This window comes from Chrysemys picta, chromosome 1, assembly GCF_011386835.1.
Source record: "Chrysemys picta bellii isolate R12L10 chromosome 1, ASM1138683v2, whole genome shotgun sequence".
Lineage (NCBI taxonomy): Eukaryota > Metazoa > Chordata > Testudines > Emydidae > Chrysemys > Chrysemys picta.
The window spans coordinates 274,521,293-274,537,924 of NC_088791.1; the positions used below are offsets into that span (position 1 = coordinate 274,521,293).

General features: G+C 47.6%; 1 protein-coding gene across 8 annotated transcripts in view; it reads left to right on the forward strand.

Moving 5' to 3' along the window:
* The first annotated feature begins 14,410 nt into the window (after window positions 1-14,410).
* FBXL3 (F-box and leucine rich repeat protein 3) overlaps window positions 14,411-16,632 on the forward strand; it is a 30,501-nt gene continuing 28,279 nt past the window's right edge. For 2 of the 8 annotated variants that reach the window (XM_008178556.4, XM_065593258.1), the window contains exon 1: window positions 14,411-15,198. The gene's annotated coding sequence lies outside the window, so the exon portion shown is untranslated. The remainder of the gene's footprint in view (window positions 15,199-16,632) is intronic. The other 6 variants (XM_065593254.1, XM_024114872.3, XM_065593267.1 and 3 more) reach the window with 6 other exon arrangements.

Genomic DNA, 16,632 nt, shown 5'->3' on the forward strand with positions numbered 1-16,632 from the left:
AAGTGTTAAGATCAGCTTAGAATGTATTTTGCTTTTATTTCATTTGACCAAATCTGACTTGTTTTGCTTTTACTTATAATCACTTAACATTTATTTTTGTAGTTAATAAATGTTTGTTTATTCTACCTGACGCAGTGTATTTGGTTTGAAGTGTGTCAGAGACTCACCTTGGGATAACAAGCCTGGTACATATACATTTCTTTGTTAAATTGATGAACTCTTATAAGCTTGCAGCATCCAGTGAGCATAACTGGACACCGCAAGTCAGAGGTTCCTAGGATTGTGTCTGGGACCAGAGATGTTGGCTAGTGTCATTCGGTTGCACAATCCAAGGAGCAGCTTACATGCCAGAGGCTGTGCATGAACAGCCCAGGAGTGAGGGTTCTCACCGCGGAGCAGGGTAAGGCTGGCTCCCAGAGTCAAGGATTGGAGTGACCTAGCAGACCACCAGTCCAGATAACACCAGAGGGGAACGTCAAGGACTCCATGCCCTAGGAGATGGCCCAAGAGTTCGGGACCGTTATGGAGGAGGGTACCACAGTGGCTCAGTGCTCCCTCCAGATGGCCTGGGGTGAGGCCAATTCGGCAGCCAAGGTAGTCCCTCAGCGGTGGTCATGAAGCACAGCTCCTGGCTTCAGACCACTGGCCTATCCTAGGAGATTCAGTCCTCCAAACAAGATCTCCCGTTTGATGGAGTCGGGCTGTTTTCGGTCATAGGGAAAATGGCACCCTGGGCAAAATTGCATTTTGATGCCCCTGGCCCCTGTGGGAGTGGCACCCCCATTGCCCCTGCCCCCATAAGCTCCCCACCTGCACTGTTCCCCCTTTACTCCTAATGCCTGCTCCCCGTCCTGCACCCCAATCTCTACACCCCCCTCACTCCCAACTTCTGCCTCCCTTCTGTACCCCAACACCTGCCCCTTCTGTGCTCCTAACCCCTGCACTGTGCTCCCTTCACTCCAACCCCTGCATTCCCCCTCCTGTGCCACAATCCCTGCACCCCTTCACTCCTACCCCCTGCACCTCCCTCCTGTGCCCCTAACCCCTGCACTGTGACCCCTTCACCCTAACCCCTGCACAATGTCCCCTTCATCCCAATCCCTGATCCTCCTGAGCCTCTAACCCCTGAACTGTGCATGTCCCCTTCACCTCAACCCCTGCACTCCCCTCCTGCACCCCTAATCCCTGCATTGTGCATACCCCCTTTGCCCCAATCCCTACAGTCTGCCCCCTTCACTCCTACCCCCTTGCACCTCCCTCCTGAGCCCCTAATCTCTGCACTGTGCCCCCTTTGCCCCTAACCCTTGCTTAGTGGAAATCGGGTATATGGGTGGGGAGGGACACCCTACCATCAGCCCCTTCCTCCCCCGTCCCCCCGCAGAGCAGACAGGAGGACGCTCCCAGTCCGAAGTGGCCAGGGGCAACTCCAGGGAGGAAGGGGGGGACAGGAACAGCAGCGGCTGCACAGGTGGAGCAGGGTGGAGGAGGGGAACCCCTGCTATGGAGGAGTAACCTGGCTCCAATGGCTGGTTGTCCAACTGCCCCCTGCAGCTCAGCTCTCTCTTCCTCCCCCATGCTGCTGCTCACTTGCCTGCTGTGCTGCCTCCATCAGCCCAGCTGGCCTCTCAGCAGCAGGTCAGGTGGCAATCCAAACCCTTGGGCGGACCACTCTCAGTGGGGGCCCCTACAGCCCACTCCAAAGGCTGGCCCTGAACAGACAGACATGAGGCTGCACAGTCAATTGCCCCTGCCCTTCCTCCTCCCATTCACCTGCGCAACCTGTCCCAGCAAAACACCCCAGGAGCCAGAAGGGGGTGTTTTGAGGGTGTGCTCGAAAGCTATGCCCCGGTCACCTCCCCGGATCTGCCCCATCTTTTCCTCAACTGTCTCCATCTCTACCCCTTCAGCCTGATCGAGAGTCACCTCGGACCGTTGGATGCTAGAGATTGTGTCGCTGGGCTACACCCTTCAGTTTTCAACCATTCCACCCTCTCACCGCCCCCCTTCCCTGTCCCTCTTCAGGGACTCTTCTCAGGGGCAACTCCTTATTCAGGAGGTGGATGTAAAGTGGGACTCAGCTGAAAAGTGATACAGTGACCTCTACAATGGCCACAAGAGTTGAGGAATGAATTGCTGTAATTCAGGTCAATGATTGTTGATTCTGTAGCCTGATAATAGCATGCATGTAAATTGTTATGCGGTTATCAACATCATGGCTGATAAAGGCCTCTGAGGGCTGACTCTGTATCCACTGCCTATAGGATCTACTGCAAGGGGGAATCACTATTACCAACTCTAGTGATTTTTTTTCTTGGATCACCAGCTTTCAGCTGGAGCTGCAGCCAGTCTGCAATGGCACTAGAAGATCCAGCCCATTTCCAAATTTCCATCCAGCCTGAGGGTATTGGTTGTCTTTTCACTGCCCAGGCACCCCCAGGTCTAAAGTCCTGAACCCTGGTGCTCCTGAAGGTTAGAAGCCCAGCCCTGCCTCCAGGTCTAAAGCCCTGAGCCCTGGTGCTCCTGCGGGAAGAAAACCTGCCCCCTGCCCAGAGCCTTGACCCCCATGGCGGCAGCCAAAACACTCCCCCACAGCCTCCCCGGCTGAAGTCCGTAACGTCTTGTTCAGAATTATGGAACATTTCAGAGTTTCAAACAACCTCCATTCCCAAGGTGTCCATAACTCTGAAGTTCTACTGTAGAAGTAATTGGGATACCAATGGTTACAAATAAACAAAAGTAAAAATGTGTTTCTAATAGTAAAACCTCACTTAGCAAAGTAAGTCTTTTGTTCAAAGTAGTTTTCTCACCACGGTCCTTCTTCCAGCATGGCTGGCCAGTCCTTAGCCAGGGTCTAACACGCAGAACCCAAAGCAGTTGGTTTCTGTCTCCTCACTTGAAGGATGTCAAAATGTCGCTTTCTCTCTCTGCTTATATCTACCAAAGTTCAATAACCTTGCTTCAAGAGATAGGAAGGTTTCCTGGAGCTGCTGCTTCCATGATCCCACGTAGAGAGTGTTAAGTGGCCCACCCCCACACAGATTTGCCAGATGGCGTTGTCTATCTTGCATGTAAATGCTTGCTTAATTTATATTGGAGACATGTTCAAGCAGGCAGAATCACATTCCTTTGTCTAGGATGGGACGAACTTAAACCCTGCCTGCCAAACATCTTTTAAGAACATGTTTTCAGCACATTTTTTCATGTTACCTATACATACATCATGCATTAATATTAATGACCAGCATGTTGCCAGTTCACATATGGTACCTTTGAAGATACAGATGATGACAACAGTAAATTGGGGTACTTGAGCTGGTCAGGGCAGCTGAGGCTCATGGTTACATACCAAGAGCCCCTTGTCTTCTTGTACTGGGGTGTTCTTAGGATCACAAAGTAATAAAGTGAGTGACAAAGACATTTAAGTAGGATTCCTAACAGATGGCACCACAATGCGATCAAAAAGGTAGGCCACCACCTACATCAGGGCATTTGTGCTGGAATATTTGACTGTATGCAAATAGGCAGTCAATTGACATTATCTGATCTGTCACGTTATAGCTACACTGCAGTGTAAACCCGGGCTCAGATTCAGGCTTTAGCCCAAACCCCCCTTCCATCTACACACAATTCTGTCTGACTTGGCCTTGGCCCTGGCCCCAGGAGCCAACAGAATGGGTGAATTTGATCCCAGGTCCCATTGGAACTTGGCCCAAACTCCTTCATTTTGCACTGGGGACACAGCTTAGGCCTGGGCCCTGGACCCGGGCTCTGACAATCTACCAATGCTGTTCCATAATCTCATGGCCTGGTGTTCTCTGTCCACTCTATCCCAAGAGTAGTCCATTGACTCCCAGGAAATAGAAACAGCTCCCCTTGTTCAAGTACAGCAGATTAGCATTTAACCCTTCCATTTTATTCTGACCGCTGAGCTGCAAACACAGTGAATCTTCTCCTGCATTTGCAATGGCTAATAACCAGAAGAAATCCTTTGCCAAATGCGCTGCTTCCTGGTCACAGCATCACAGCCAAATTTTGGTGAATCTCTGGGGTGAGATGAGCAAAAAGTTTGATTTTTAGTAAGAATACCAGGAATGGCTAAGTGTACCAGGATATACTGAAGAAGCTGGCAGCATTGGGGATTCTCTAGACCCATGACCAGTGCAGGGAGAGGATTAAGTGGCTCATGATCAACAACCAAAAAGCCAGGGATGAGAACCACGCCCCTAGGATCTCGCAGTCAAACTTCTCCTTTTATGAGGAATTTGACCAGTTGTTGGGTACTACACTGAGCATGGAGCCACATGCTTCACAATGGCCTGATCAACTGGGATGGCAGCCTTCTGACCCCTGAATCCAGTATAGGACCAGAGGGGAGCCAGAAAATGCTGGATCAGGGTAGTGAAGGGACTCTGGTACTGGAACTGGTCCCAGTCCCGGAGGTTTTGCCACTGAAGCAGCTCCAGTACAGCCTGGATCCCTACTTAGAGGAACTTTTTGATGCTCCCCTTTACTCCCCGAGGAGCAGCCTGCCACAGAACCAGGAGCGGAAGTGGAAGGGACAGAACTCCCCCCGGAGCCTGGTAAGATTCTGGCTCCATGTTTGTTTTTATTAATGTAGGAACGGAAGGGATTTCCAGATTATGAACCAGTGCAAAAGTTATTACTAGTCACAGACAGCAGAAGGTATCCGCTAATGGTGGATTGCATGGCAGCACCTTGGTGACACTCCCCACCCCCCACCCCGGCCCCGCCATCACATGGAATTCAAAATGGAGACCAGGAAGTACAAACAGTGAAACAAGCATTTAAAAATTATGTTTTACTAGAAACTCCCACATTCTTCCTAAGATGTGCCAGGGTGTTAAAAATAAGAACCTTATATTGCCTTTCCTGTTAGCACGCTGCTCTGTAAACAGTGACCTGTCTGGGAGGAAAGTTGACATGCAATCCATTTAAAAGTGTGGTCTAGTTAAGCTAAATGTAGTCCGGGTAATACACGGGTGACAAAATAATTTCCTTGAAATATGGCTGGGGGGTTGTATGCAGTCCAGAAATGTGCTGGGGTGGAGGTTGGCTGTGCAGTTCTTTGCAAGTCCATATTAGCATGTGTGTGCATGCAGTCAATAAAAGGCTGTATCACAAGCCATGGGAAGGCAGTAATCCACGCAGATGTTAACAGAGTATCCTGTTGATTTCCCCATGAATTAAAACCCAATCCTGAATGGTGATAGCCATAAACTTTTCCCAGATAGGTATCATATTCAGGGCCGGCTCCAGGCACCAGCGCAGCAAGCAGGTGCTTGGGGCAGCCAAGGAAAAGGGGCAGCACATCTGGCTCTTCGGCGGCAATTTGGCGGAGGGTCCCTCTTGGAGTGAAGGACCTGCTGCTGAAGTGCCCCCGATTGCGGCTTTTTTTCCCCCCCCACGGCTTGGGGCGGCAAAAACGCTGGAGTGGGCCCTGATCATATTTCAGGGAACAGCATATTTTCCAGTGCCACCTCAGTAACTGACCAGCCCACTCCACTCATGCATGAGCTGTTCAGTCATCATAAATTTGAATACTTCAGTGGCATGTACAGCTGACCTGCCCCTGGACGCTTGGAATAAAATCTCTTTGCCATGCAAGAACCACAAGAATTGTTATGTTCTCTAAAAAGTGGAACGTCTGAAAGGATAGAGAAGGCTTATGTAGTATGCTGTAGTCATCCCCCTTTCCCGAAAGCAGTCTGTAACTTTTAAATAAAATTGTCTTTTTTAACTTGCCATTCTCCATATATTCTTTTCACTGCAATTAATCCAGCTGTGTCCCTAGAGCTTCTAGGAGCTGAAGCGTTCTTCTCACAATATACCAAAGTTCAATTTTACAAAGTATAATTTTTTTGTCCTTGAAATTCCACAAAGATTTTTTTTTTTGTGCTCATGCACTGAATCATTTGAGAAGTACTGAGACAATAATGTTCTGTTTCATGTCAGCTTGCAGGCACCTCCACAGGCTATTGTATCTTGGCAGTTTGCACACGTTCCAGCTGAAGGCTGGGTCTCAGTATCATAACTGACTGGTTGTGACAATGCGGTTCTGGCGGAACCCAACTGAGAGTGCCAACTCAGGACAAATTGCTCAAATAGGGCAGTTACAGCCCAAGGCTGGGGTTTTTTCCACCTCTAAGGCAAACCAAACCAGCCAGACTAAGAGGACTTCAGTCTCACCCCACTGGCTAACTGCAAGTCTCACAAGCAATCTCCTTAGATACTCCAGTTTCCCAGTATTACCACCAGTACCACTCGTTATGGGGACAAATGGTTATGAAAACCAATACCCAAGTAAAAGAAAAAGGTTCTCCTGATCCCAAAGGACCAAGCCCCAGACCCAGGTCAATATACAAATCAGATCTTACCCACAAATCACGCTGTTGCCAATCCTTTAGAATCTAAAGTCTAAAGGTTTATTCATAAAAGGAAAAAGATAGAGATGAGAGTTAGAATTGGTTAAATGGAATCAATTACATACAGTAATGGCAAAGTTCTTGGTTCAGGCTTGCAGCAGCGATGGAATAAACTGCAGGTTCAAATCAAGTCTCTGGAATACATCCCCCGCTGGGATGGGTCCTCAGTCCTTTGTTCAAAGCTTCAGCTTGTAGCAAAGTTCCTCCAGAGGTAAGAAGCAGGATTGAAGACAAGATGGAGATCAGGCATCAGCCTTATATAGTCTTTCCCAGGTGTAAGATCACCTCTTTGTTCTTACTGTGGAAGATTACAGCAACATGGAGTCTGGAGTCACATGGGCCAGTCCCTGCATACTTTGCTGAGGTACAAGGCGTATCTGCCTTCTCTCAATGGGTCCATTGTATAGCTGATGGTCCTTAATGGGCCATCAAGCAGGCTAGGCAGAGCTAACCTCAGCTTGTCTGGGATGTCACCCAGAAGCATAGCATAAGTTTGCCATACAGACAGTATAGAGCCAATATTCATAACTTCAACTACAAAACTGATACACACATCTAGACAGCATAATCATAATCAGTAAACCATAACCTTGTCCTAGACACCCCATTTGACCCCCTTTATACAAGATTTGGGTGCCACTACAGGACCTTGGTTGCAACAATGATCTATATGGTCCCAGTTTATGTCAATAACGTCACACCCCCAACGCAAAATTGATGCAGGAAGGGATGACACAAACATCACTGACTGCATCCCAAGAGCTCCCCATCCTGGGTTCTGTCTCACTACAGCTAGTATTGGGTTAGAAGCCATACCAGTGTATAACAGAAATGGTTCATCAAAGTCATGTTCAATAACATGATTGAACCTCTTTACAAACTCAAGGTAACACTTAGTTAGAACAATAGTGGATTGGATCTGCTCTGGCAGCATGGTTCCTGTATGCGCCATGTGATCTTGCCAAGAGCTAAAGAAAACTGCTACTTTATCCACACAAGCTCGGGCCAATGTCTGGAACCCAATTAACATCGAATAAATGCAGATATTAATGTTCTTCATAGTCCAGGAATCTTGGCATTTAGCCATGAAAGCAATATGGTAGTGTGCCTCAGTCTTCCTTTTCATACAGCACATTAGGTCTGGAATGTCCTTTCCCCTGTGAAAAGTTCCCATATTGTTTATATGCATTGCCTGTGAAACCCCAGTGTAACAAGGCCTTTTAACATAACGTGTGTTTTCATGTATTCCTTTTAACATGTTCAATGAATTCTCCAAAAGATTAGGCACATTGTATATTTTTACCGTTTGTGGCAATAGCAACACATTAATTACAAAATTTAGCAATAACAACAAGTTCATTGCAAGTGTCCATCTACAGTCATGTTTGTCATGCCACCCCTTTGGCTCAATACCATTGGAGTTTGGGCATTTTAGGGTTAACCTGTGGCTTCCCTTTGCAAAATTCAGTTTTCTCTTTCCTCCTTGTCCTGCAGGATCAAACCCTGATTTCTCTTGCTTAACAGAATTCACTGGCTGATGGGGTGGGCCCTCTTTGCTAACAGCTATTAGCAAGTCCTTCCTTTCCCAGCCAGGCAAGTAATTTGCACTACCCCAGACCAGAGCCAGTCCACCAGTTTTCATATTCGTAACTGCTATCATCTTCAAGGCTGGACTCTGTCTTAAAGTGATACCACACAAATCCAAAGAGTCTGCGGGTGAGAGTTTGCTTCCTCTCCCCCGCATCCTCAAGCATTTAGCCATAAAACTGCTCTGCTCTGACACATCAGTCACCAAATCTGTCCTCAAACCCTGAAGCACAAACTGCTCATTTAAAGAATTAGAAAGGAGACATTCCTGTTCCAACACCATTGTCTCCCCAACAAGTTGGCCCCACACAGCCACTTGGTTATAGGGATGCCTCAATCCCTTAACAACTTTTACTTCCTCTGAGACCTTCTTAAAGCTACCCACACTGGATCTTTTACAAGGAAAGTTAGTGGATTCCTTCACAACAGACAATTTTTGGCTGCTAGGAACTGAAACTTCCTTGATTAAATCACTCTCACACCCTTCAATTGCAGGGAACTGCTTGCACCGAGTACCATGAGGATTCCTTTCTCCAGGAGCTTTTCTAAGCAGCAATTCACCCCTCACAGAAATTCTGCCCTTACCTTCTTCACCTAGGGCTTGCTCTAAAGGCACACTTTCCTGAGCAACAACAGACTCTGTCTGGGTCTTACTTACATTCAGGATCACCTTTGGCCCATCACGCAGATTTCTACACAATCCCCTTTCAGGCGAACCCATAGACTTCCTAGATAAAAGATTAGAAATACTTCCCTTCTCTTTGCCACACACAAGCTTAGGAATTTTTTCCTTTTTGCTACAAGTTGTTAAACTGTCCGTAGGTAACACAACCAAATTACCTTTCTGCTCTCCTTGTGCCCTGGCTAGGGTATCACCCTGATCAGACAGAGTTGTTACACCCTTCTCCAACCACACATGAGCAACAGGCAAAATACAAGCACCAGAACTGTTTGGTCTCTGGGATTTTGCTAAGCCACTAACTGGATGCAACCTAGTTACGGGGCCATTCTCCCCAGCAGATGCAAACTTAGGACCATTCCCTTCCTGGGCTTTGGTTGAATCCAGAACCAACTCTGAGACAACTAAATTACTCTCAACCATCACAGGCCGAAAGGCACCTTCTGTCTGCTCCACAGACAAAAAAGAGTTGGAGACGCATTTTCCTTTACTAGACATACTGTTTGGGATTTCATTTCCCTTGTCCCAGCACACCGGGCTGTTCACAGACAACTGCTTGGAGACTGGGGTAGCTTCCTCCATAGGCAAGTCAACACCCCTGACAGACACAGGCACATTTCCTTCACTGTCACTATTCTTCGCACAGGAAACAGATAAGGTATAGGGGCACTCATCTTCCACTCTCCTTGCCTTCCCAAACTGCTGACTAGATAAAGCCATCAGCTCACAAGACTGCCTAGGCTCATCCAAAATCTCCTTGTTCTCTTCTCTCTTCGCTTGATCTAATTCCAGATTTACTTCTGAGACATTAGATAGACATTCAGAAACTTCATTCACAGCCAAACAGCTACTTTCCAAAGACAAACTTTTGGAGAAACCCTCCCTAGGCACAACCTTAGGATCAATCCTCTCTTGTGCCTGGTTTGTATCAACTTGACTGACCATAGCTTTAATATCATTTCCAATCATAATATCCTTAGGGATTATGGTGCCCTCCAATCCCTTCCATTTCAGGTGGATTTTAGCCAAAGGCACCCTGACAAAATACTTAGATAAGGCTACAACAGTTACATCTTCACCTGGCAAATAATCTTCCTTCCTGACGAGACTTGCTTTAACCAGAGTAATATCTGCTGCGGTGTCCCTCCATGCCATACACCTCACTCCATTCACTTCTGCACTGCTAATAAACTCTGCATTATTTTCCCCATATTTAGCTTTAATGTGAGTTTTAAGGTCAAATTCTTCAGAGACCACAGAAACAGCATTTGCACACAGGGCACCAATGCTGGGCTCTGTGTGGCTTGCCTGTGAGTTTACAACAACAGGGTTAGCATTGGCCATGGCATTTGGGGTTGCTGGTTTTGGGCTGCTCTTCAGTGTCGGGCAGTCTGGTCTCATGTGGCCCAGCATACCACAGTGATAGCATGTAACCTGTTCCGTCCTGGGATGAGAGTTCCTACCTTCCGGGCCCCCTTGAACTCCTCTAGAAGAGTCAGGGACAGATTTACTTTTAAATCCTTCCCTCCTCTTGAACTGGGGAGAATGGTGATTAGTTTTCCCCGGGGTTTTACACCCTTCTCGAGCCCTGTTTTGGGTATGGGCATCCGCAATCTCTGCTGCCAGTAGGACTGACTCAGGGTCCCTGTCACACACAGCTGCTCTCACATGGCCAGGCACAATATCTAAGAACTGTTCCAAAGTTATTAAATCCAGCAATTTTTCAAAACTCCCATGCGCCTTGGCTCCCACAACCCACTTTTTAACAAAACCCATCAGCTTATGAGCACATTCTACAAAAGTACAATCCTTGGACATTTTAAACTCTCTAAACTTAACTCTGTAAGATTCAGGAGTAACCTTGAATCGCCTTAACACAGAATCTTTAAACCGCCCATAATCTAAGGCTTCTTGTTCCCCCAAGTCATTAAATACCTCCCTGGCCTTTCCAGTCAGTCTGGTCAGCAGGACAGGCATTCGCTGACCCTCAGGGATCTGGTACAGATTGCAGAGGCGTTCAAAGGTAGACAAAAACTCCTCTATATCCTCAGTATCGTTGTAAATGGGACACATCCTTTCCCAGTTTTTCTCATGGCGGGGGGGAAGTGGAGTACCAGGTGGGGATGACTTTCTCCGCTCTTCCAGTACTTGGAGCTGAAGTCTGGCCGTCTCCTGTTCCATCTTGTGAGTCTCCTGCTCCATCCTGTGAGTCTCCTGCTCAGCAGCGAGCAGCTCTAGACGTCCCTTACGAGCTCTCTCTTCTCTCTCATCAGCCTCCTTCTTTCTTTGATCAGCTTCTTTCTCTCTCTCAGCAGCCTCTTTCTCTAACTCTGCTATTTTTTGCTTCTCCAGCAATCGAAGATCTGCTAGCTTCTGTTCATGCTCAAATTGCAGTTGACTTGTCGCCCTTTGCACTCTAATTTTTTCTGCCTCTTCTGCAGCCTCAGGTAAGGGCTGTGCTCTTGCCCCCTGATCACTGGCTATTAACAGATTTCTCAGTTCTTGATTTGTAGCTTTCTTTCTAAAGCTTATCCTCTTTTCTGAACACAAATTTTCCAGGGCTTTTTTGCCAAGTCCCTCATATGCTCTTTGCTCAGCCATTGCAGCAGCTCTTTAACCAACCAAACTCTCAATCCCAAAATTCAAATTTGGATAGCGTGGGGTTCTGACCCAAAGCTTAATTGACCTGGTTCTGTGGATCCTGCCGACTACGCCACTGTGACAATGCGGTTCTGGCGGAACCCAACTGAGAGTGCCAACTCAGGACAAATTGCTCAAATAGGGCAGTTACAGCCCAAGGCTGGGGTTTTTTCCACCTCTAAGGCAAACCAAACCAGCCAGACTAAGAGGACTTCAGTCTCACCCCACTGGCTAACTGCAAGTCTCACAAGCAATCTCCTTAGATACTCCAGTTTCCCAGTATTACCACCAGTACCACTCGTTATGGGGACAAATGGTTATGAAAACCAATACCCAAGTAAAAGAAAAAGGTTCTCCTGATCCCAAAGGACCAAGCCCCAGACCCAGGTCAATATACAAATCAGATCTTACCCACAAATCACGCTGTTGCCAATCCTTTAGAATCTAAAGTCTAAAGGTTTATTCATAAAAGGAAAAAGATAGAGATGAGAGTTAGAATTGGTTAAATGGAATCAATTACATACAGTAATGGCAAAGTTCTTGGTTCAGGCTTGCAGCAGCGATGGAATAAACTGCAGGTTCAAATCAAGTCTCTGGAATACATCCCCCGCTGGGATGGGTCCTCAGTCCTTTGTTCAAAGCTTCAGCTTGTAGCAAAGTTCCTCCAGAGGTAAGAAGCAGGATTGAAGACAAGATGGAGATCAGGCATCAGCCTTATATAGTCTTTCCCAGGTGTAAGATCACCTCTTTGTTCTTACTGTGGAAGATTACAGCAACATGGAGTCTGGAGTCACATGGGCCAGTCCCTGCATACTTTGCTGAGGTACAAGGCGTATCTGCCTTCTCTCAATGGGTCCATTGTATAGCTGATGGTCCTTAATGGGCCATCAAGCAGGCTAGGCAGAGCTAATCTCAGCTTGTCTGGGATGTCACCCAGAAGCATAGCATAAGTTTGCCATACAGACAGTATAGAGCCAATATTCATAACTTCAACTACAAAACTGATACACACATCTAGACAGCATAATCATAATCAGTAAACCATAACCTTGTCCTAGACACCCCATTTGACCCCCTTTATACAAGATTTGGGTGCCACTACAGGACCTTGGTTGCAACAATGATCTATATGGTCCCAGTTTATGTCAATAACGTCACACTGGTCCATGAACTTATGGTTGAAACTCTGGACAAAGCCAACAAGTGCATACAATATCGAGAGGTTTCACAGCAAGTGGAGAAGCAAGCAGGCTGCAGAGCTCCAGAACAGAACTGTAGCATTAGATCAGACACTTACATTGTAGTTCTTGGAACAGGAACATCGGTATACAGAGGAGGACAGAGCACAGCAGAAAGACTTGTTTGAATGGCTGCTTTTGCTAATGGCCTGATTCCCCTCCACAGTAACATGCACCGCATAACCGGAACATGTTGGACAATTCCATAGTTGGGTGTCTCATGCAACTGCAACTTATCAGCAGTTAGACAGGGCAAATCTACCCCGTTTACTTCCACCCCTGTGGTAATCTCTTTCCCTCCTGAATACTTCCATCCCCATACGTGCTCCTTTCCTCTTGCAGTCTGCCACCCACTGCAGACCTCCATATTTGTGCAGTGCAACAGTGGCAAGTGCATGCTAATCGCTGAATAAAAAGAAAAGACAGCTAGAGCATGGAGTTGCATCACTGACCATCTTGGCTAATAGCCACTAATGAACCTATCCACCATGAACTTATCTAATTCTTTTTTAATAGAGTTTATAATTTTGGCCTTCACAACATCCGCTGGCTACAAGTTCCGCAGATTGACTGTGCATTGTGTGAAGAAGTACTTCCTTTTGTCTGCTTTAAACCTACTGCCTATTAATTTCATTTTGGGTGACCCTTGTTTCTTGTACTATGTGAAGGGGTAAATAACACTTCCTTATTCACTTTCTCCACACCATTCATGATTTGATAGACTGCTATCATATCCCCGCTTGGTGGTCTCTTTTCCAATCTGAATAGTCCCAAACATTTTAATCTCTCCTCTTATACAAGCTATTCTATACCCTTAATAATTTTTGTTACCATTCTCTGTACCTTTTCCATTTCCATTTTTATTGGGGTGACCAGAACTGCATGCAGTATTCAAGTGTGGGCATACCATGGATTTATGTAGTGGCATTATGTTTATCTGTCTCTTTCCCAATGGTTCCTAACATTGTTAGCTTTTTGACTGCTGCTGCACAGTGAGCGGATGTTTTCAGAGAACTATCCACAATGACTCCAAGATCTCTTTCTTGAGTGGTAACAGCTAATTTAAACCCCATCATTTTTTATATATAGTTGGGATTATATTTTCTAATGTGTATTACTTTGCATTTATCAACATTGATTGTCATCTCCCATTTTTTGCCCACTCATCCAGTTTGTGAGATCCCTTTGTAACTCTTCATAGTGTACTTTAGACTTAACTATCTTAATTTTGTATCATCAGCAAACTTTGCCTTCTCACAGTTTACCCCTTTTTCTAAACCAAGCAGGAAGAGCCCAGCAGCTCAGGGTAACTCTATTCCCTTCTCCCCCACTCACAACCAACAGGATGGCTCCTAAGCCCTTCCCCCAGCCTGGTACAGGTAGGGTGAAAGCCCCAGGAGGGGCATGGTGGGAGAAGGGGGCAGGATTGGCTGCTGTAACCATGCCCTCTCACCAGTATTATTTTACTGTTTTCTTATGCTCACCTATCTGCCTGCATGCATCTGTTATCTCATCTTGGACTGGAAGCTCTTTGAGGCAGGGCTTGTGCCTTTGTTCTGTTTGTACAGCACCTAGCACAATGGGGACTTCATCTATGACTGGGCCTCCTCAGCGGCACTACTAGAATACTGATAATAGTGCTTAATTTGGGGTTTCAAGGCAGAATCAATTGCTGGGCCGTGAGCTGTGGGGGACAGGTAGGAAAACTCCTGCAGCAAGAGTCAAAACCACCTCACTCCACAAGTGCACGCACTGGCAGCAGACCATTGGTTTGGTTTTAAGCTGGACCATCCTGTCTTTTTATGGTTTGTCTCCTGCCCAGTAGTGAGACGACACGTGTCTTTGTGATCACACGCAGAGACCACCACTACCACCACCACCACTCCGGCAGGTGCAGGGCAACGCACTCTTCAAAGTGGCGCCCCAAATCGCCTCGCACGCACCACCCCAGCGGGGGCGCACCCTGGCACTGTCTGGTCACGTCCCGCAGATTCTGTGGGTGACGCCGTTGTCAACACCCAGGAGAAGTGGTTCAGATGATAAGGGCGAGAGCAAAACTGCAGCACAAGCCAATCCCCGCCCCGGCTTCCAGGCCCAGCTCAGGGCTTCTGGCGGCCTGAAGGGCGGTTTGGTTATAAACCCCAAGGGGTCATTATAGGGGAGGCCACAGCTCAGCCCTTGGCCAAGCCGGGCTCCTCGGCCAAGGGACTGGCAGCGATAGCGAAGTCAGACCGCTACCCGGGCAACGGCTCGACGGCGGCCGTTGGGAGGGAGTGACGCGCCCACCGACCGACAGCCGCGGGCTTTCTCTCTTGCTCGCTCCTCCACAGCACCCCGGGGGGCGGGGCTTGTTGCCAGGCGCGCTCGCGAGGCCGCGCAAGGCAACTAGGGCAAGCCGCCGCCATTTTGGGTTCCGTGTGGAGCAGCTTCCGCTGCCGTGAAATAAACAAGGGGGCGGAGGGAGCGAAAGGACGGAGTCGGAGTCGCCGCGGGACGCCTGTGCGGCGGGGCGACGCTGCTTGCCAGAGCCGCTGATGTGGTGGGCGCGGAGGCGCCAGTGTGGCCCGGGCCCGGGTTAGCGTGAAACGCAGCAGGGAGGAGCCGCCGCCAGGTGAGGGGCTGGCGGGCAGGCGATGGGGGGAGGGGTGATGGAGCTGTCTCTTCTTACAGCTGCCCAGGGCAGTGAAGGGGGTAGAGCGAGCCAGACCTCGGTGCTGGCAGGTCCCTCTTCTGCCCGCCCCCCGAGTGTGAGTCCGCACATAGCGGAGATGCAGTGCTTGGCGCAGCGTAGCTTGGTCGGCCCGCCCCCCCGGGCTCGCTGTCAGTCCGTCCGTCCTGCCTTCAGCCAGAGGGACTCCGGGGGGCGCTTGGCCGTACCTAAAACGCGCATCCCGGTGATGCACACGGACACCTGTGGGCCGCCAGCCCGGCTAGAAGCTGTTATAAGCGAGCTGAGGCAGGGCCCCTTTTCTGTTTATTTGCAAAGCGTCCCGTCCACTGATGTTGCTTCCTATTAAAGAACAACAATAAACTTCCCTAGCTGTAGTTGTAGGTGCTCTAAGAGATGAAGCCCTGACTGTCGCGGACCCAGACGCTAGCACACCAGCCCTTGTTCTGTTTCTCTTCCACGCACTCTTAATGCTTCATCCCAAATGCAGGCAAAACAGCCGGCTGAGCATCTGTTCGGTTTGTTCATATGAAAGAAGTAGTTAAAACGTTAACTGTCGCTGGTCGGCTTGTACTGTGTCTGTACCTTTCCCAACATTCAGAACTTGAAAGTTAAACATCTACTTATTTCTCATCTGAATTAATGATTGAACTGCATAATTGTTTTGGAGTATGATTGCATTGCAAGCAAGTCATTGTAGGATATGCCCAAACTTGACGTTTGGGAAAATCGCAGGTGCCAAATAAACTAATCTATATTGAGAAATCTCTTGAGAAAATCTCTTGATGAATCAGATAAGCAGAAAAGTATTAAATGAAGTTAAATTTATTCTATAGCTGCACTTTGTTATGGCTGGTTTTATACTATATACACCTCTACCCCGATTTAAAGCAACCCGATATAACATGAATTTGGATATAACGCGGTAAAGCAGCACTCCAGGGAGGCGGGGCTCCGCACTCCGGCGGATCAAAGCAAGTTTGATATAACGTGGTTTCACCTATAACACAGTAAGATTGTTTTTTTTTTTGGCTCCCGAGGACAGCGTTAGCCAAGCCAAATCGGGGTAGAGGTGTATCTTTTTCAGCCAAGTTCATTACAGGCTATGATTTGGAAAGAACTTGTCAGTGACATATTGTGACCTAGGCAAGCTGGAGAGTATTATTAGTAAGGTTTGGTACTTTAAGCATATGGAAAATGTTCATCTATTAATGTATACTCAAATAGTGACACCCATGTTGCGATTTTTTTTTTTTTATCATGAAAATGTTGTCCGCTGTGTCCACTGTTGCCTTTCACTGTTTGCTGTTATCTGTAATTGTTTCAGGATTCAATATGGTGGAATGTTTGGTATTTCAGAAACACAAGGCAAAGTTT